Genomic DNA, 22,621 nt, shown 5'->3' with positions numbered 1-22,621 from the left:
TGTACTGATGCTTATCTTAAAATAATTACAAAAGTAATAAAATAACATTAAAGTGTTTGAAAAATAGAGAAAAACATCATAATTCAATGTCCAAATCCAATAACTATGATCAATTATATATAGATTTTTCCTATTTTTTATAAGCCTATTTTATCTATTTGCAAAAATACTATATATATAGGTTTTTACACTGAGCTTTTATTGAATATTTAGGCATAAGTACTTCTCTACATCACAACAGTCTATAAAGACTTCTGGCGAATATTCCATTAAGTGGATATATCAAGATTTATTTAACTATACACTACTGTAATGCCAGTAAACTATTTACAATATTGTTATTATATCCCATGCCATTTCAGATATCTATATGATTATGACTTTTTAAATATTTAGATTATTTTTAAGATAAATTCTCAGAAGGGAAATTACTGGCTCAAAAGATGTAAACATTAATAATGTAATTGAAAGACTATAAGCTTTAGAGCCATACACCTGGATACAAATTTTAATTCACTCATTTATGTGGCCTTAGGGATATAATTTAATCTCTCGCAGACCAGTTTCTTACTGTATAATTGGATAATACCGCCTATGTATCTTTTTTTTAAGATTAAGAATAATATGTTAAAATTTGGCACAAAGTAAAGCTTAATAAAGAGTGGTCATTATTATTTTTTTTCCAAAAGTATTAAAACAATTTAGAAAGCCTCTAGCTATGTATAAGAATACCAGTTATTTCATAGACTTATTATTGAGATATTGTGTGTTTAACCAAGTTGGCTGAGATAAAAAATGGTACCATATTGTTTTAATTTGCATGCTTTTGATTGCTAGAATGAGTCTATACTTAGTAGTGAATTCTCTCTTTGAATCACATGTTGATGACCTTTGCTTATTTTGGATTCAAAGTTTTATCTTATTTAATCTTTATAACTTCTTTGTATAATATTTTTGTGACAATGCTCTAGATATCTATAACTATGTGTGTATATAAACTACATATACAAACATACTGATTTAAGATTTGATGCAATGTCATTTGCTTTTTTTTGTCATCTAACATAACTTGCATAGTAAACTGCACGTAATAGGTGCACAAAAAATGTATGTCTTAAATAGGTATCAGATGATGTCATTCTGTTCTTTGAAAAGTAAATGAAATTGGCTAGGTATATCCAATGATCCTCCCAAGATTACAGAAATTTTAAGAACCTAAAGTTGCTATTGTTATTTCAGGTCATATGTTTCTGTTCCTGCTGAATTCTAGATCTCATTGGTATATTCTCCCTCATATTCATTTTTTCCTCTATTTCATGTCTGCTAAAATGTCAAAGGCACTTCATTTTGCCCTCAAAACACTCATGTTTGGAAGAGACTTTGGTGAATGTTTAGAATTATTATTGGAGTAATAATTTAGCATTGAATATTAGTGGTCCCTGATACAGCAACATCACACTGCTATTATACCCTTCTCTGGCATGAAAGCAATATCTGTCCTTCAAAATTTTCCATTTCTCAATTCTAGTATCTTATTATTCAGAAATGTATGGCTCAGGCATATATATAAAGATGACCCTTTAATATATATGTTTCATTAAATCTAAAATTCAATCAGTTGTATAATACACAATTATTTTATATACTGCTGAAAAAAAAGAAAAAATGTTGCCACTTAAACTATGATAACTTTTTGATTGTAAGAACAAAGCTCATGAATATTTATAAGAATACAAAAATACACAGCATGAAACAATGTAAAATTCACGTCTGGAATCTAATCAAAGACTGCTAGGCATGCAAAAATAATCAGGATAATATAACGTACAATGAGGAGAAAAAAATCAACTAGCTGAAACAGAACTTATACAGATGTTAGAATTTGCAGACAAGAACATTAAAACAGTTATAACTACATTCCAGATTTTCCAAAAGGTAAGTAGACAAAAACAAACAAACAGACTCAAAATGGTTTAGAGACAGAAATGTAAGAGTGAAAACTAAAAACTTAGAAGAAAACAAGGAGTATATCTTCACGATCTTAGGTGAAGATTTCTAACATATAACACCAAAAGCAGAAGCTATAAAGGAAAAAATTAAAAATTGATCTTCATCAAAATTTAAAACTTTGGCACTTCAAAACACATCAGCATAAAAGTGAAAAAAAGACAATCCAAAGACTTGGAGAAAATATTTAAATTCATACATCCAATAAGGGACTTGTGCCCAAAATATAAAAAGAACTCTTACAACTCAAAATAATAAAGAAAACCCAAATAACCCCATTAAAAATGAGCAAAAGATTTGAATAGACATTTCATCAAACATATACAAAGGGCCAATAAGCACACAAAAAATGTGCAACATCATTAGTCATTAGGGAAAGCATGTTAAAACTGTAATGAGGACTTCCCTGGTGGTGCAGTGGTTAAGAATCTGCCTGCTAATGCAGGGGACACGGGTTCAAGCCTTGGTCTGGGAAGATCCCACATGCCACGGAGCAACTAAGCCTGTATGCCACAACTACTGAGCTTGCGCTCTAGAGCCCACAAACCACAACTACTGAGCCTGCATGCCACAACTACTGAAGCCCATGTGCCTAGACCCCGTGCTCCGCAGCAAGAGAAGCCACTGCAATGAGAAGCCCATGCACTGCAACAAAGAGTAGCCCCCACTCGCCGCAACCAGAGAAAGCTCACGTGCAGCAACGAAGACCCAATGCCAAAAATAAATAAATAAATAATTAAAAAAAAAAACTGTAATGAGATATTTCTTCATATTTACAAGAATGGCTCTAATTAAAAAAAAAAAAGACAAACAATAAGTATTGGTGAGTATACAGAAAACCTGGAAATCTCATATTGTTGGTTGAAATGTAGACTGTGCAACGACTTTGAAAAATAATTTAATAGTTTCTTAAATTTTAAGCACAGAATTATCTTGTAACCCAGTAATTCCACTCCTAGTTATCTTACCAAGAGAAATGAAAACATATGCCTAAACAAAGTACTAAAAATGATTGAATTGTACTCTTAAAACAGGTGACCCTTACTGTGTATAAGTTATACCTCAATAAAGCTGCTTAAAAAATAGAGACACGGAAGATATAAAAAGACCCCAAAACACTGGATGTAATTAAGGCATATTAGATATCACAGATAAAAAGATGAGTAGACTTGAAGATACAGCAGAAGAAACTATCCATAATGAATCAAAGAGAGGAGAAAGAATTTTAAAAATAAGTTGAATATCATTGGGCCATGGGACAACTTAAAGCAAACTACTATATGTGTAATTGAAGTCCCCAAAGGATAAGGGTGTGTCAGGGATGGAGGGACAGAAAAAAAGTCTTTGAAATCAAGGATGAAAATTTCTCAGACTTAAAGAAAATTATAAACCCACAGATCCAAAAGTTCAATGAACCCCACGCATAAGACACATGAAGAAAACTACACCAAGGCACACAATCAAATTAATCAAAACCAGTGATAAAAAGAAAATCTTAAAAGCAGCCAGAGGGACAAATTTATATTGCATAAAGAGGAACAAAGATAAGTATAATAAATCAGTTTCTCATCAAAAGCAATGCAAGAGAGAGCCCTAGAATTGTATATCCAGCAAAAATATATTTTTTAAAAAAGGTAAAATATTTTTCAGACATGCAAAGGTTAAAAAAGAAGCACCACCAGCAGACCCACCTTATAAATGAAGTCCTTCCAAAAAAGGAAGGTGAAATGAAGTGGAAATATGGATCTATACAAGGAATAATGAGCACCAGAAATGGTAACTACAAGGACAAATACATTATATTTTTATATTGTTTAAATTTTTTAAAAGATAACCACTTAAAAAAACACAAATCACAATGTGTTTTGAGGTTCACAACATATAATAAGTAGAATACATGACAACAATAACATAAAGGCTAGAAGGGGAGAAATACATACATACTATTATAAGGTTCTTATTCTACATGTGAAGAAATATAAGATCACTTAAAGATAGACTGTGGTAAGTTAAAATATATATTATCTGTAAAACAAATATCAAAATAAATAAGTTATAACTAATAAGCTAATAAAGGAGATACACTTGAGTAATTAAAAATGTTTGATTCATCAAAGAGAATTCAGTTAAAGGGGGAAAAGGACAATTAGAAACAAGTAGTAAAATAAGAGACTTAATCATATCAATAATCACACTAAATGTAAATTGTCTAAACATTTAGTTATAAGGCAGAGATTGTCAGACTGGATAACAAAGCAAGACTCAATTATATGCTACTTGTAAGAAAGCTAGTTTACATTTAGAGACAGAACTAAGTTAAAAATTAAAGAATAGAAAAAGATAAATCATCCCAATACTATTAAAAGCTGGAGTGGCTATACTATCAATAATATGAGAAAAAGTAGATTTCAGGGCAAAATACTGCCAGGGATAAAGAAGGGCATTTCATAGTGATAAAAGTGTCAACTAATCAAAAAGACATATGATTTTAAACGTTTAATTAATGCTCAGTTGAGCATCACAATACATAAAATAAAACTTATGGTACTCCAAAATAAATAGATAAATCCACAGTTATAGTCAGGATTTCAATAACCCTCTCTCAATAACTGGTTTGAACAATTGATAGAATGATTGATAAAACGATAATATGGAAGATTTGAGCAACACTATCAATCACTTTGGCCTAATTGACTTCTATAAGAACTCTACAACCAACAGCAGAACAAACATTATTTTCAAAATTGACCAAGATACACAATATTATGGGCCTCAAAACGAGTTTTAATAAACTTAAGGGACTTAAGTAGTATAAAGACTGTTTTCTGACTACAATGGAATTAAATTAGAGACTAGTCAGAAATACTCAGAAAACTCCCAATTATTTGGAAACTAAAAAGCATGACTTCTAAATAATCTCTGGGTAAAAATAAATCAAAGTGCAATTAAAAATTATTTTGAACAGTATGGAGAAGAAGACAACATATCAGGATATGTGGACTATCTTTAACACAGTACTTAGAGGGAAATTTATAACTCTACATACATATAATGCAACATAAATAAGGTCATGAATAAATACCTCAGCTTCCAAATTAAGAAACTAGAGAAAAACAGATTAGACTCAAACCAAGCAGAAGAAAGGTAATAATAGAGAACAGAGTGTAAGTCAGTGAAATAGAAAATCATTTGAGGAAATCAATGAAACTAAACCACGGTTCTTTGAAAAGGCTGATATAATTGATAAAACTCTAACCAGACTGATCAGGAAAAAAACAGAGAAGACACAAATTAGCTATATCAGGAATGAGAGAATTGATAACACTACAGATTCTACAAATATTGAAAAGGGAAATTAGAGAATGCTGTGAACAATCTTATGCTAATAAATTTGACACTGTACATAAAATGGACATTTCTTAAAAGATACAAGCTACTAAAGCTCACTCAAGAACAAAAAGATAACCTAAATAGTCATATATCTATTAAACCAAGATTTCTCAAAGTTGGCACTATTGATATTATGGACCAGCTAGCTAATTCTTTGTTATGGGGGCTATTCTACACATTATAGGATGTTTAGCAGCATTCCTGGCCTGCACTCTCTAGATGCCTGTAGCAGTCCCCCTCCCCCGAGTTGTCACAACCATAAAAGGTCTATAGATATTGCAGAATGTTCCCTGAGGGGGTCAAAGTTGCCATGGCTTAGAAACATTATATTAAAGAAATTGAAATTGTAGTTTAAAACCTTCCCACAAAGAAAGCTCCAGGTCCAGATGGCTTCACTTGTGATTTCTACCAAACATCCAAGGAAGAAGTCACACCAATTCTATAAAAAACTGTTTCAGAGTCTGCTTTGTCTGATACGAGAATTGCTACTCCAGCTTTCTTTTGATTTCCATTTGCCTGGAATATCTTTTTCCATCCCCTCACTTTCAGTCTGTATGTGTTCCGAGGTCTGAAGTGGGTCTCTTGTAGACAGCATATATACGGGTCTTGTTTCTGTATCCATTCAGCCAGTCTATGTCTTTTGGTTGGAGCATTTAATCCATTTACATTTAAGGTAGTTATTGATATGTAGGTTCCTATTACCATTTTCTTAATTGTTTTGGGTTTGTTATTGTAGGTCTTTTCCTTCTCTTGTGTTTCCTGTCAAGAGAAGTTCCTTTAGCATTTCTTGTAAAGCCGGTTTGGTGGTGCTGAATTCTCCTAGCTTTTGCTTGTCTTTAAAGGTTTTAATTTCTCTGTCAAATCTGAATGAGATCCTTGCTGGGTAGAGTAATCTTGGTTGTAGCTTTTTCCCCTTCATCACTTTAAAAATGTCCTGCCTCTCCCTTCTGACTTGCAGAGTTTCTGCTGAAAGATCAGCTGTTAAAGTTATGGGGATTCCCTTGTATGTTATTTGTTGCTTTCCCCTTGCTGCTTTTAATATTTTTTCTTTGAATTTAATTTTTGATAGTTTGATTAATATGTGTCTTGGCATGGTTCTCCTTGGATTTATCCTGTATGGGACTCTCTGCACTTCCTGGACTTGATTGACTATTTCCTTTCCCATATTAAGGAAGTTTTTTCCTATAATCTCTTCAAATATTTTCTCAGTACCTTTCTTTTTCTCTTCTTCTTCTGGGCTCCCTAAAATTCGAATGTTGGTGCATTTATTGTTGTCCCAGAGGTCTCTGAGACTGACCTCAATTCTTTTCATTCATTTTTCTTTAAGAGAAGAGAAGGTCACTACATAATTGTCAAGGGATCAATCCAAGAAGAAGATATAACAACTGTAAATATTTATGCACCCAACATAGAAGCGCTTCAATACATAAGGCAAATTCTAACAGTCATAAAGGGGAAATCGACAGCAACACAATCATAGTAGGGGACTTTAACAGCCCACTTTCACCAATGGACAGATCATCCAAAATGAAAATAAATAAGGAAACACAAGCTTTAAATGATACATTAAAAAAGATGGACTTAATTGATATTTATAGGACATTCCATCGAAAAACAGCAGATTACACTTTCTTCTCAAGTGCTCATGGAACATTCTCCAGGATATATCATATCTTGGGTCACAAATCAAGCCTTGGTAAATTTAAGAAAACTGAAATCGCATCAAGTATCCTTTCCGACCACAACGCTCTGAGACTAGATATCAATTACAGGAACAAATTTGTAAAAAATACAAACACATGGAGGCTAAACAATACACTACTAAATAACCAAGAGATCACTGAAGAAATCAAAGAGGAAATCAAAAAATACCTAGAAACAAATGACAATGAAAACACGACAACCCAAAAACTATGGGATGCAGCAAAAGCAGTTCTAAGAGGGAAGTTTACAGCAATACAATCCTACCTCAAGAAAAAAGAAAAATGTCAAATAAACAACCTAACACCTAAAGCAATTAGAGAAAGAAGAACAAAAGAACCCCAAAGTTAGTAGAAGGAAAGAAATCATCATAAAGATCAGATCAGAAATAAATGAAAAAGAAATGAAAGAAACAATAGAAAAGACAATAAAACTAAAAGCTGGTTCTTTGAGAAGATAAACAAAATAGATAAACCATTAGACAGACTCATCTAGAAAACAAGGGAGAAGGCATATCAATAGAATTAGAAAAGAAAAAGGAGAAGTAACAACTGACACTGCAGAAAGACAAAGGATCATGAGAGATTACTAGAAGCAACTATATGCCAATAAAATGGACAACCTGGAAGAAATGGACAAATTCTTAGAAAAGCACAACCTTCCGAGACTGAATCAGGAAGAAATAGAAAATATAAACAGATCAAACACAAGCACTGAAATTGAAACCGTGATTAAAAATCCTCCAACAAACAAAAGCCCAGGACCAGATGGCTTCACAGGCAAATTCTATCAAACATTTAGAGAAGAGCTAACACCTATCTTTCTCAAACTCTTCCAAAATATAGCAGAGGGAGGAACACTCTCAAACTCATTCTACGAGGACACCATCACCCTGATACCAAAACCAGACAAATATGCCACAAAGAAAGAAAACTACAGGCCAATATCACTGATGAATATAGATGCAAATATCCTCAACAAAATACCAGCAAACAGAATCTAACAGCACATTAAAAGGATCATACACCATGATCAAGTGGGGTTTTTCCCAGGAATGCTAGGATTCTTCAATATATGCAAATCAATCAATGTGATACACCATATTAACAAACTGAAGGATAAAAACCACATGATCATCTGAATAGATGCAGAAAAAGCTTTCAACAAAACTCAGCACCCATTTATGATAAAAACTCTCCAGAAAGTAGGCATAGAGGGAACTTATCTCAACATAGTAAAGGCCATATATGACAAACACACAGCTAACATCATTCTCAATGGTGAAAAACTGAAAACATTTCCTCTAAGATCAGGAACAAGACAAGGTTGTCCACTCTCACCACTATTATTTAACATAGTTTTGGACGTTTTAGCCACAACAATCAGAGAAGAAAAAGAAATAAAAGGAATCCAGAACCGAAAAGAAGAAGTAAAGCTGTCACTGTTTGCAGATGACATTATATTATACACCAAGAATCTTAAAGATGCTACCAGAAAACTACTAGAGCTAATCAATGAATTTGGTAAAGTATCAGGATACAGAATTAATGCACAGAAATCTCTTGCATTCCTATACACTAATGATGAAGAATCTGAAAGAGAAATTAAGGAAGCACTCCCATTTACCACTGCAACAAAAAGAATAATATACCTAGGAATAAACCTACCTAAGGAGACAAAAGACTTGTATGCAGATAATTATAAGACAATGATGAAAGAAATTAAAGATGATACAAGCAGATGGAGAGATATACCATGTTCTTGGATTGGAAAAATCAACATTGTGAAAATGACTATACTACCCAAAGCACTCTACAGATTCAGTGCAATCCCTATAAAACTACCAATGGCATTTTTCACAGAACTAGAACAAAAAAGTTCACAATTTGTATGCAAACACAAAAGACCCCAAATAGCCAAAGCAATCTTGAGAAAGAAAAACGGAGCTGGAGGAATCAGGCTCCCTGACTTCAGACTATACTACACAGCTACAGTAATCAAGACAGTATGGTAGTGGCACAAAAACAGAAATATAGATCAATGGAACAGGATAGAAAGCCCAGAGATAAACCCACGCACCTATGGCCTCCTTATCCTTGATAAAGGAGGCAAGAATATACAATGGAGAAAAGACAGCCTCTTCAATAAGTGGTGCTGGGAAAACTGGACAGCTACATGTAAAAGAATAAAATTAGAACACTCCCTAACACCATACACAAAAATAAACTCAAAATGGATTAATGACCTAAATGTAAGACCAGACACTATAAAACTCTTAGAGGAAAACATAGGCAGAACACTATGACATAAATCACAGTAAGATCCTTTTTGACCCACCTCCTAGAGAAATGGAAATAAAAACAAAAGTAAACAAGTGGGGCCTAATGAAACTTAAAAGCTTTGGCACAGCAAAGTAAAACATAAAAAAGATGAAAAGACAATCCTCAGAATGGGAGAAAGTATTCACAAATAAAGCAACTGACAAAGCATTAATTTCCAAAATTTACAAGCAGCTCATGCAGTTCAATATCAAGAAAACAAACAACCCAATCCAAAAATGGGCAGAAGACCTAAATAGACATTTCTCCAAAGAAGATATACAGATTGTGAATAAACACATGAAAGGATGCTCAACATCACTAATCATTAGAGAAATGCAAATCAAAACAACAATGAGGTATCAACTCACACTAGTCAGCATGGCCATCATCAAAAAATCTACAAACAAGAAATGCTGGAGAGGGTGTGGAGAAATGGGAACCCTCTTGCACTGTTGGTGGGAATGTAAATAGATACAGCCACTATGGAGAACAGTATGGAGGTTCCTTAAAAAACTAAAAATAGAACTACCATACGACCCAGCAATCCCACTATGGGGCATATACCCTGAGAAAACCATTATTCAAAAACAGTCATGTACCACAATGTTCACTGCAGCTCTATTTACAATAGCCAGGACATGGAAGCAACCTAATTGTCCATCGACAGATGAATGGATAAAGAAGATGTGGCACATATATATAATGGAGTATTACTTAGCCATAAAAGGAAACGAAATTGAGTTATTTGTAGTGCGGTGGATGGACCTAGACACTATCATACAGAGTGAAGTAAGTCAGAAAGAGAAGAACAAATACCGTATGCTAACACATACATATGGAATCTAAAAAAAAAAAGAAAAAAGAAAAAAAAATGGTTCTGAGGAACCTAGGGGCAGGACGGTAATAAAGACACAGACGTAGAGAATGGACTTGAGGACACGGGGAGGGGGAAGTGTAAGCTGGGAAGAAGTGAGAGAGTGGCATGGACATATATACACTACCAAATGTAAAATAGATAGCTAGTGGGAAGTAGCTGCATAGCACAGGGAGATCAGCTCGGTGCTTTGTGACCACCTAGAGAGGTGGGAGAGGGAGGATGGGATGGAGAAGCAAGAGGGAGGAGATATTGGGATATATGTATATGTATAGCTGATTCACTTTGTTATAAAGCAGAAACTAACACACTACTGTAAAGCAATTATACTCCAATAAAGATGTTGAAAGAAAAAATAACTCTTTCAGAGAAATAAAAAAGAGGAAATACTTCTCAACTAATTCTATGAGGCCAGCATTACCTTGATAACCAAAATCATAAAAAGACATTTCAAGAAACGAAGACTATAGACCAAATCTGTCAGGAGCATAGACACAAAAACTTCTAAACAAAATTTTAGCAAATTGAATCCAACAATACGTAAAAGATAATACATCGTGATCAAGTGGGGTTAATCTTAGGAATACAAGTTTGGCTTAACATTTGAAAACAATCAATGTAATTTGCCATATTAATAAAGTAAAAATGAAAAATATGATAGTCTCAATCTCAGATAAGCATTTTACAAAATTCAACATATATTACCATTAAAATCTCTCAGCAAACTAGGAATAAAGTGAAAATTCCTCACCCCAGTAGAAAGCACCTATGAACAACCTACAGCTAACAACACACTTAATGGTGAAAGGATGAGTACTTCCCCTTAAGATCAGAAACAATATAAGAATGTCTGCTGTCACTGCATCTATTTGCCATTATACTAGAATTTCTAGCCAATGCAATAAGGTAAGAAAAAGAAATAAACAGTATCCAGATTGCAAAGAAAGAAGTCATATCCTCTTTATGGCATCTCATCTATGTAGAAAATCTGATGAAATCTACAAAAAAGGTACTAGAATTAATAAGTGTATTTGGTAAGGTGATAGATATAAAGTCAATACACAAAAATTAGTCACATTTGCTAGTAATGAACAACTGGAAAATGAAATTTTAAAATATCATTTAAAAGGGCATAAAAAATATAAAATACTTTATATGTGACAAACATGGTAAATACCTATGCACCATAAACTGCAAAACACTGCTCTGAAATTTTTTTTTAAATCATAATGTATGGAGATATATATCTTATTTATAGGTTGGAAGACTCAGTAGTATTAAAATGTTGATTCTCCCCACTTACCAAATGATCCAGCCATTATATTCCTAGGTATTTTACCCTAGGGAAGAAAAAAGCATAAATCCATATAGAAACTTGTGCATGAATGCTTATAGCAGCCTTATTTGTAATTGCCCCAATCTGGAAACAACTCATATGTGCATCAACAAATGAATATATAAACAAATTGAGGTATATCCATATTAGGGAATTCTACTCAGCAATAAAAATGTAATGTACTATTGATACACACAGCAACATAGATGAGTAAAGGAAGCCAGAGAGAATGTACACTCTATATTTCTTATTATTAATTATTATATTTTCAGTTCTAGAAATATTATCTTTTTTTATAAATTGCAGTTCTCTGATGAATGTATCCAATTGTATCATCTATTTTCTTCAGAATATTAACACAAACTCATTGTTTGATAGCTGTAAGTCAGAATCATCTATTGGTCTGTTTCTGTTTTCTGATGTTTCTCTTGTTCCTGGTTTACTTATGGGCCTCATAATTTTGATTTGAATGTCAGACAATGGGCATGAAAAATCGTAGAGGATCTGGATGATGTATTCAATCTCAAGAGATGATTTAACCTGTCCTCTGGCATGTTGCAAGACGAGGGGAAAATCACCTCAATCCAATGATATTTTGACTCAAGGTTGAGTTTAAGATTTTCTAAGGCTATGTTTACCTCTAGTACTCCCTCAGTACTAAGGTGTATCTCTTTAGGAGGTCCACTAAGAGCCTGGGATATTTATCAGAGTATCTCTTTCTTGATGCATTTTAACTTCAATTTTTAAGTCTTCATAACTGTGAAACTGCCAAAAGCTCTCCTGAGCTATTCAGCTTCTTTCTATGTAGCTTAATAATTGGCTAATGTCTCAAAGAAAGAACTAGTGAATAGTGTCAGACTCAATTCCCTGTTTTCCTTCTCTCTGGAAACTTGGCCTGTTAATCCCTGGTTACTTTAGAAGGCCCAAATTTCAGTGTTTATCTCCTCCAATCCATTGAGACTTCTAAAGGCTCTGTTGTCTTCTCTGTCTCTTAGTGGCTGCACTCTGTCCAGCTTCGAAGCATGTTGCCTCACAAAGCTGAAGACTCAGAGAGCACCCTAAATGGAAAGATGGACTCAGAATGGTGGGATCACCTCTGTACGTTTCTCTTCAAGTGTATAATATATATAGACACATGGTCCATGCTCTACAGTTGCTCACAACACCACCAAATAGCAGATGCTATGTGTCAGGTAGGTATGGCATCTAATAAATGTTATAACAGTGAGTACAGAGGAGTTAAAAGGAATTAGAAATTTTCAAAGTCAGAGAGGGTTTTTGTTCTTTGCAATCAAAATAATCTTAACTAGAATTAGACATTATTGAGGAAAACTAGGTAACACTGGTACCTAATTCCTGTGGGGAAAGAGAAAAAGTGGTTGGAAAAGAGGTCGGCATCTCAAGCTTTTGTGACCAGTGGAATGGAAAATACACAGTGTGGGGAGGAAGAAGACAGGTGTGGTTTTTCACCATATTAAGTTTCAATAAATGTCCATAAATTCTCTAGGGGAGACTGTTAATCTGCTCGAGCTGCCATAACAAGATACCACAGATTGGGTGGCTTAAACAACAAACATTTATTTTCTCACAATTCTAGAGGTTAGAAGTGCATGATCAAGGTGCTGGCTGATTCAGTTCCCTGTAAGGATTCTCTTTCTGGCTTGCAGATGGCCAACTTTCCACTGTCTCCTCACATGGCCCTATTTCTGTTTGTGTGTGTAGAGAAAGAGATAGATCTCTGGGGTCTCTTCCTCTTCTTAGAAAGTAACTACTCTTATTGGATTATGGCTCACACTTATAAACTCACTTAAACTTTATTACCTTTTTACAGGCCCTATCTCCAAATACAATATAGTCACGGGGGGTTACAGCTTCAATATATAGACTCATAACAGAATTGCACTCACCTCACTTGCACTTAAAGTTATATTGGATGACATACAATTCATGTAGACTGAAGTAAATCATATGAAGATGACATTATACAAAGTGTCACTTCATAATTTTGACAATGCTGAGTACTGGTCATTTACTCTCCACGTTAATCCAAGAGCACTGTAGTCCCTCCCCACTTCAGATGGTAGTTCCCCCATTGGTACTATTATTTTTCTTATCTAAGTCTTCTAAAGAGTCTCGGGTTTTCTTCACTAAACAGCTTTACTATGGTAGTTCTGTCCTCCATTTCTCTCAATCACCATGTGAAAATGCAAGTTATGGTCCACTTTCCTAGTTCTCTTGAAACTCCACTGCATGTTGGACAGGACTGCATCCTACCAGTGTGCTGGGATTCTGTTTTTACATTTTAACCCCCTTACTACTAAGTTCATAGATCTTACATCTGCCATTACTCTAAGTTCACTCTAAGTGCAGGGTCACTGCCCTCTTCCAGGATGTTTTTTGGAAGGCTATCGACTGCTCTACTGGCAACTTTAGGAGGATTTCTCTGAACCCAAGAAATGTATTCCTCTTGTTGGCCCATCCTCTGTTTGCTGTTGTTATCTTTCTAGGGCCTCTTTATGCATATAAAAGTAAATATCAACATATTCTTAATCCTAACCCTTTAATACAAAAGACAGTATACAATACACAATGTCTGAACCTGTTTTGTTTTTTTTTTTAAAGCAGAATGAATTGGGTAAAATCTCCATTTGTGCAGTGCTGTGGCTCCCCATAAACGCCATGAAATGCTGTCCCTATTTGCTTTACTTTCAGTCATCATGTGTCATCTATAATGTGTTATAATTATTTTTAATTAAATTTGTGAAAAAAAAGTTTAAATGATTTAAACAAAATATAACACAATTTAAAAACAGAAATATAAAGTCAAAGTAGATACTGTTAATGTGGGAAGAGGTTCAAGGAAATTTCAAATTAAAATCTCCCTATTCTGTTGCTACTGAAAATTAAAATCTAAAATTCAAAATCTTAATTGCTAGGTTTTTTTTTTTTCCATAAATAACCACTTTGCCAGAATAGAAAGTTTTAATTCACCTGTTGAGAAATTTTGTAAGAGAAAAGTAATGTGGTTTGGGATATGGAACACTTGGTTTTATTATACATGTATGCCAGTTATAAATTGGAAATACGAGTTTCATTCTTTCCCTTGGAAAATCATGCCATTAGCCTACTTTTCCATCAGGAAAATTTTGTTCCCCACTAGGCTCATAATAACAAAATTCTTTGTTGAAGTAGAAAACTAGAAATCTCATGTTAATTTATTAAAATTCTTATAAATATGCACTGCAAAAAGATGGCAAAATATATAAAGTGGAAATCAACAACTATATATCATTATTTAGCAATAATACAGTTTATTTGTATTTAGCATCTCATGCTTGCTATAAAATATTCCTTTCCTATGATTTTAACTAAATACCTGAAAAGTGCTCTATTGGAAATAAAATACACGCTAAGAGGTTAGTTTTCTTTTGTTTCCCATGCCTTTCTGATATTGTGACATAGCACTATTCCCTCCTGCCTTAGGATCCTAACTGGGCTCGGACACAAAGTCGTTTGATCGTTTGAGAGCCTTGGGAAACTATATTTTAACGTGTGAGATAAAACTGAATAGCTGTTTTTCAACCCCTCTATACACAATCTAAGGGTGTATGGTCTTAACAACACAATGCATGGTACATACCTTCTCATACCTTCTTACTAAATGACTAACCGTCTGCCCTACTGACACACAGGCCCAATACATTTCTGCTAACAGAATCAGACTCTGGGTTTCCTAATCTCTACCAGCTCTCCCAGGCTTCTTAGGCAACAAGCAACAACAACAAAGCTTATAATTCCACCTGCCTTCTGTTTTCTTTGCTATCAGGAAAAAGCTGGAAACAAAAATCAAATCCAAATTAACTAGGATTTTGGGTAAGAAAAACTCTCAGTGGAGAAGGCATTACTGTATATGTTCTATGTACAGAACATGTTCCTCCATTTTACTTTGCCCAGAGTAGTGAACTTCATTGTCTTTCTAGTGCTTCAAGCAATTCAGAAGAATAGCATTGCAAATGCACAGTCGTCTATGAATACTGTGTCTATATTTGAGCACAATAGAGAATCATTTCCACTCAGTGTTGTAAATTTAATTTTCAAAAATATTATAAAATGAAGTAACTATTATTATAAAGATGCTTTTAGATGACATTTAATTACAATGCAGGGTAATTTATTTTACCAGCTAGAGTATCTTGGGCTAATTGCATTTATTTATGTTTTATGCTTGTGCCATCATAACAAACAACCTATCCTATATGTTCATTTCACTTTTTTTTCAATCTCAAGAGATATTCTGGATTTTCTTCTAAATTTTGGTAATGCTTCTTAATTGTAAGGGGAATATTTCTTTGCCCTTACACCTCCCTTGTGGAAGAATGCTTTGATCTCCCTAGAAGTTTAATTGCATTTCATGGAATAGTTCCTCTTTGCAATTAGGTCTAGGCTTGGATGCTGAGCGTGTTTTCTTTCATGTTTCTATTCAATCATTTCTGTGGTGAATCTTCTGTCTCACCAATGTGTGCTTTCATCCCAGCCTCAGGGTAACAGTAACTTCTGAGTAGCCACATTCTTTCATCTGGTAAAGATAGGCTCTCTGATCACCCTTGCAGTGTTTTGGCAAGTTTGCCTTTGATTATTTTAATTATCCTTCCCTTTTACAGATAGTTAATGAATAGTTCTAGTTAAAATATTGTCATATCTCTTGTTGGGTTCACTCTACTAGGAAGGTGATCATCATCGAAAGGGTAAATACACTCTTAAGTCTCCCTGTTCATTAAATGAAATGTGTTATTTAAACTTGAGTGGAATTATTTGCGTTCACCTCTCTGAAAAAAATGAAAATAAACATTTTGTCATGGTAAATGGCAATGATCTGTCCAGATTTCTGTCCAAAAACCGAATAGTGAAGATCTATCCAAATGACAACCTGCTTCTTGGTTCTCTTTCTAAAATTTTCATTCTGTATTCCCCAAAGGACTCAGTTAATATTAGCAACATAGTTCTCTGATACTAAGAAAGTAAAGAATCATATATCTTGAGAAAAGAAAGCAGCCAAATAAATAAATAGTCCTGTGCACAATATTTTGTTCTCTTACACAAGTGAATGATTATGTTCAGGAAGTGTGGCCCAATGGTTGGAGGTGAGCCAAGACTTTCATTAGCAATTCTGAATAGAGATTTAATGACCCTAGATAGAGAATATCAGAAATGTTGGACAATCAATCTGTATCTCAGTTTCTCCATCTGTAAAAACAAAAACAAAAAAGAAACCTAGAAATGTCCAATTACCTTAGAAATGCATAAACTGGCCAAGGTCTCAAATAAGTGTATAAAAAGGATATTACAACTGCCTGAAAATATCTTACTTAGTAAGGTTTTAGACTGAAAAAATGCTCAACCAGTAAAGTGTTCAACTGTAGCTAATTTATTCAGTTATTCTTTTATTTATTTATCCATTCATCTATTCAAAAATGTTTGTTGCACACCATCTAAGTGCCCGAAATTGTACAAGGCAATGTAGATATAGCAGTGAATGGGAAAGCCTGAATCTGTGCTCTACTGTAGCTTACATTATCACTGTGGCCTGGGGATAGAAAACATTTAAAAGGGTTATGTGATGGGGGGTGGGGAGAGGGAAGACTCTTTAGAGTAAATGATCAGGGAAGTACTTTCTGAGAGGGTAATATTTGGGCTCATCAGAAGTAAGAGTGGTCCAGGCAGAGGAACATCAGGTACATGACCCCTAGGGAAGGAAAGAGTTTATGCACTTAAGAAACAGAAAGAAGCCCAAGGTGGTTTGAGTGTAGTGAATGTGACAGAGAGCAGTCTGAGAAGAGATTTAGAAGTAGAAAGGGATGCATGATGTGCATCTTAGAGAACATAGTAAAGATTTGAGAATTATTCTAAATACAGTGGGACACTTTTGGAGAGTTCAGCAAGGGTGTATCATGATCTGATTTGGTGCCTGCTATGTAGACAATGAATTATAAAGACCCAGAATGGAAGCAAAGAGAACAGGTAGAAAACTCCTGAAGTCATTGTAACAACCAGTGATGGCAGTAGTGGAATTGGTAACAAGTGCTTAGATTTGGGGTATATTTGAGATAAGCTAAATGGTTTCATAATGGTTTAGTTTGGGGGCCAGGTGTTAAAGAGAGAGGGATCAAGATGACTTCCAGGATTTTTGGTTTGAACAACTGAGTAGTGGTTCATGACATTACTCAGATAGGAAGGAAGAATTAGGAAGAGAAATAGGACAGTGCATTGAGAGTCTAGTTTTACCCCTGTTAACTTAAAGTTGCCTATTAGACACCGAAATGCTGATATCAAGTAGACAGTTCTATATATCAATGCTGCACTCAAGCCAAGGCTGGTAACAGACCCTCAGTAGTAGTAACTGCATAGATATAATTGAAAGTGTAGAAATGGTCAATCAATAGGGAAGAAGAGATTGCCCAGGACAGTGTTCTGGGGTTTTTCAATATTTAGAGGCTAAGCAGAAGGGAAGGAACCAATCTTGGAGACTCGAGATGGGGCGGAGGGAAGCATGAGAATACCATGATACAGAATCCACGAGCATAAAGTTTCAAGAAGAAGAAATTGGATAAATATTTTCAATGCTTCTGAGAGGTCAAGAAGATGAGAATTTTGCAAGAGGGAAATTATTGTTGGTCTTGATGGAACAGGTTTGAAGGCAGGAATTAGGATGAAAACCGAAGGAGATAATAAGAAATAGTTAATAGAAACAAGAGTGTGTGAGCAAAGGGGGAAGAGGCAGGAGCATATTTTCATGCAGCTGCATCTCCATACATCACCATTAAAGCTAATAAGCATTTTAAGTGTTAATGCTTAGCCTCAGGATTGTCAGTTTATTTTTGTTTGTGTTTTGGGGGGCCCTTATCAAATATTATTCAGCTCCTTTTCATGTGCAAAGGCACTGTTCTAGACTCTTGGAGTTTTCATCATTGAACAAAGCAAGCAAAGATCCTTACCTTCATGTGGCTTAGTTTTTGGTGGGGGAGACAAACAACAAACTATAGAAATAGTAAATAAGTATATTACATAGTAGTCTAGAAGGTGATAAGTGCTTTAGAAAAATATTAGAAGTAGAGCAGAGTAACAGGGACCTGAAGTGCTGGGGTTGCAATTTAAACAGGGTGGTCAGACTAGACCTCGTTAAGATGAAGACTTTTCTCAAAAAAATAGAAGAAGGTGAGAGTTTAGTCGGGTGGTTATCTGGAGGAAGAGCATTCCAGGCAGAGGGAACCACTAGTACAAAGGCCCTGATGCAGAGGTAAAGAAGAGAGAGCAGAATACTCCAAAGTGAAGCGAATAAGAGGATCAATGCAGGAAAGGAGGTGAAAAGGGTGGCAGTGTCACCTTAGGGACAGTTCATTTATTCTCAATGAAACAATGAGCAATGAATTGCAGAGTTTTGAGAAGGGATTGGTATGATCTGTCTCACCTGACAATAATTCAGCAGGGAGATGATGGTAGCTTGGATCAAGGTAGGCGTGGAAGTGATGAGAAATAATGGCATTCTGGAACTATTTTGAAGGCAGAACTAACAGGATCCTTCATGCATTAGGTGTTGGGTATGAGAGAAAGACAGGAGTCAAGGATGACTACCAGGTTACTGGACTAAAATTTAAGAGGATATTGTTGCCAACAGCAGTGATCAATAAAGTGGCAGGTGAAGTCGGTTTAGGAATAAGAGTTCATGATGTCTGAGATGAGATATTCAAGTAGAGACATCAAGTAGGCAGTTGGATATACAAACATGCAGTTTAGTACCTTGCACAGTGTCTGTTAAGAGCTTTCAGAACCATGATAAATCCATTAATGATATTTTCTCAGGTTCACTTAAAGCCTATTCAGGTAAGTCCCCCAAACATACCACCAAATCCTATGGAGATGTCAGGGCAGACAAAATGGTAAACACCAACAAATGTGTCTATAGACCAAGACAACAACATGGGTGATGCTAATAACAATGCAGATTAACCAGGTATATTTAATAGTTGCAATTACACTTAATATTATACAACTTTAAACCTCTCAGTTTGGATGTGTAGGGTAGGGCAACACTCAATTGAAAGTTTTTTTGCCCCCTATAATCCCCACATCAGGCTCCATGTATTAAGTAAAATGGCAGTGGGCTTCCCTGGTGGCACAGTGGTTAAGAATCCTCCTGCCAGTGCAGGGGACACGGGTTCGAGCCCTGGTCCGGGAAGATCCCACATGCCGCGGAGCAACTAAACCCATGCGCCATGACTACTGAGTCTGTGCTCTAGAGCCCGTGAGCCACGACTACTGAGCCCCCATGCCACAATTACTGAAGCCCGTGCGCCTAGAGCCTGTGCTCCACTACAAGAGAAGCCACCGCAATGAGAAGCCTGCACACCACAACGAAAGAGTAGCCCCCGCTCGCCACAACTAGAGAAAGCCCACGCACAGCAACGAAGACCCAATGCAGCCAAATAAATAAATAAATAAATAAAAGTAAAATGGCAGTGAGAGAGAGGGTTTTCAACAAATAATGACACATAGTTAAACACTGGATACTGTATATCATATCCTGGCAATCCAAAGAAAGATGCCCTTGACCCAGTTTATCTTTGGTCTGTGTCTCTGTGTATATGTGTCTCTTATAAAAGACAAGGGCGAAGAGATAATAACTGATACAGCCAACCCCTCAGAAGACTGCAAGTTTTAAAAAACAAAAAGGAAAATGGGCAACAACTAGACCTCTGATTTGAAATACCTGATACAATTAGTGATTGCCATTACATGTTCCCTATTAGCCTGACTTTCCTAAGCACAAGGAAAAGTTCAGGGTCTAAGAGCTAATCGGGAAAAATATCACCAAGCTTTGGGGTCAGTTAATTAACAGTAAAGTCATATTTTTCACAGGTTAAGTCAGGCTCTTCCTTTTGACCTCATTAAATTGCTGCTTTTAAAGACCACTGGAAGAGTACTCTCTCATACAAAAATGAATTGAAATTCAGCATTCTCTTGAGGTGTGATGAGACCAGAACTTAAAAACACTGGGGTGTAAGTTTAAGTTGGCACAATCTTTGTGGAAAGCAATAGATACTGTGTAGTATGAGGCAACACATATTATTGTGTAACTGTATATATGACAATACATATTAAGTTGCAGAGAAATACTGATACTTTTGCCATACTCATAAGGTTTGTCCTACAGAAATGTGGATAATGATAAGCATATAAAGGTATTTATCATAGCATTATTTGTAACAGCAAAAACTTGGGGTCCTGAATGCCCCAAGTTATTCAAATCAATTACAATAATTCATTGGTTGTTGTTTATATAACACTAACAAGGTGAAAATACAAGTGAATGACAGTCTTTCTGATTTAGAGTTGAAATTTATTAAAACAGCACATAAAATTTTACACCTGAATTTTGTAAAAATATTCATGCATGCTTCTTACATATACAGAAATGAAATACTTTAATAGTAATTATCTCCACATTGTAGATTATGGTTAGGGTTTGTGTATTTAGTATTTAATATTGTATTTTGACCACAGATATATTTTAATTTCCATTTTCTTTTATGAGAACAGTAAGGATTATAACTTTCTGTAATAGAGAAATGAAGAATTTATTTTTTTTGCCGTCAATATTCAATCCCTATGACTCTTGCCTCCACTATGAAATATATGAAATAATTTCTCAACAAACATGATGACTAAAAGGCTAATAAAATTTAAATTTTGAAATAAATGAAGGTCCAGCCGTGTTAAGTTATGAGGCTCTGAAATACACCTGCAGCTTCCCAGTTTTGATGTGGTCTTTCGGTTCACTGGAATAAGATCAAATTATCAGAGCCTGTCACCAATTCTGCCTAGAAGCAAATACTTAAAACTACCTGTTGACAGATGCATCTGGGCTGACAAAATCTATCACACAAATATTTTTGCATAATATACCTGAAGAAAAAAAGATGTTACCATTTTTAGTAGGCAAAAGGGTAATTTTTCATTTCAAACAATAAGAACGTTTCTTTAATAATGTAAATTAAGGAATACCTTAGCAAATACAAAATGGGCTCTCTCTGAGAGAGCTAATTTATATTTAGAAAAAGTGCCTATATTTATTTCTATTTTTCATAGTTAGCGCTTAAATAGAGACAAGGATTTTTAATGACCAATGACTGTGATGTTATATTAAACATTTTCATTGCTCTTTCTAAAATGCAAATTATTTATTGAGTTTTAAGGTGCTGAATGCCTGAGTTAGGCAGTCCAGTATTTTAAAATATTAAAAGCACCAGTTAATCAAATCTTGCCTAGACAAGGAACTAACATTTATTAACTGACTTGACCTTAAGCTTATCAGCATTGCTGGCAATAATTAATCCATCTGTAAAAACAGCAATCCCTGCACCTGTATAGATGATTCTGATTGATGTCCATCTAGATGGAGGCACGTCTCTCTAAGTATGATCTTCAAAATCCCCTGAGAGAGCTTGAATGATTTCAGATTCCTGGGTCCCACATCATAACTCCTGAATTTGAATCTCTGGGAATCAATATTTCTCATACACCTCAGGTGATATTTATACATATTAAATTGAGCAAAAGATAGAGAATCAATATTTGTATAGTTTTTAAAGGAATGAATAAACTGTACCTTTTTAAATGAAGGTGACTATCTATATATAGTATGTAATATAGTATTTATATACTTTTATTTTGACTACTAAAATCTAGGTATGTGTTTTTATATGATAATTCTATTAATTATAATTATCTATTAATAAGTTTTTAAATGCCTTGAGATATAGGAACACAATATGCCCCTTTCCATGGGCAGATGCATTCTCAAAAGATACCATGCTGTAGACAAACAAGATGCTCTTGGTGATTCTGAGACCACCCTCCAAGGAATTCCTGGACCAAAAACTCAGCCTGGCCCCAGACATGTCAAGAATGCTGAGGACATTTTTCTTGCCATAGTAT

This window comes from Eubalaena glacialis, chromosome 2 (genome assembly GCF_028564815.1).
Source record: "Eubalaena glacialis isolate mEubGla1 chromosome 2, mEubGla1.1.hap2.+ XY, whole genome shotgun sequence".
NCBI lineage: Eukaryota > Metazoa > Chordata > Mammalia > Artiodactyla > Balaenidae > Eubalaena > Eubalaena glacialis.
Note: the sequence above shows the minus strand (reverse complement) of the source record.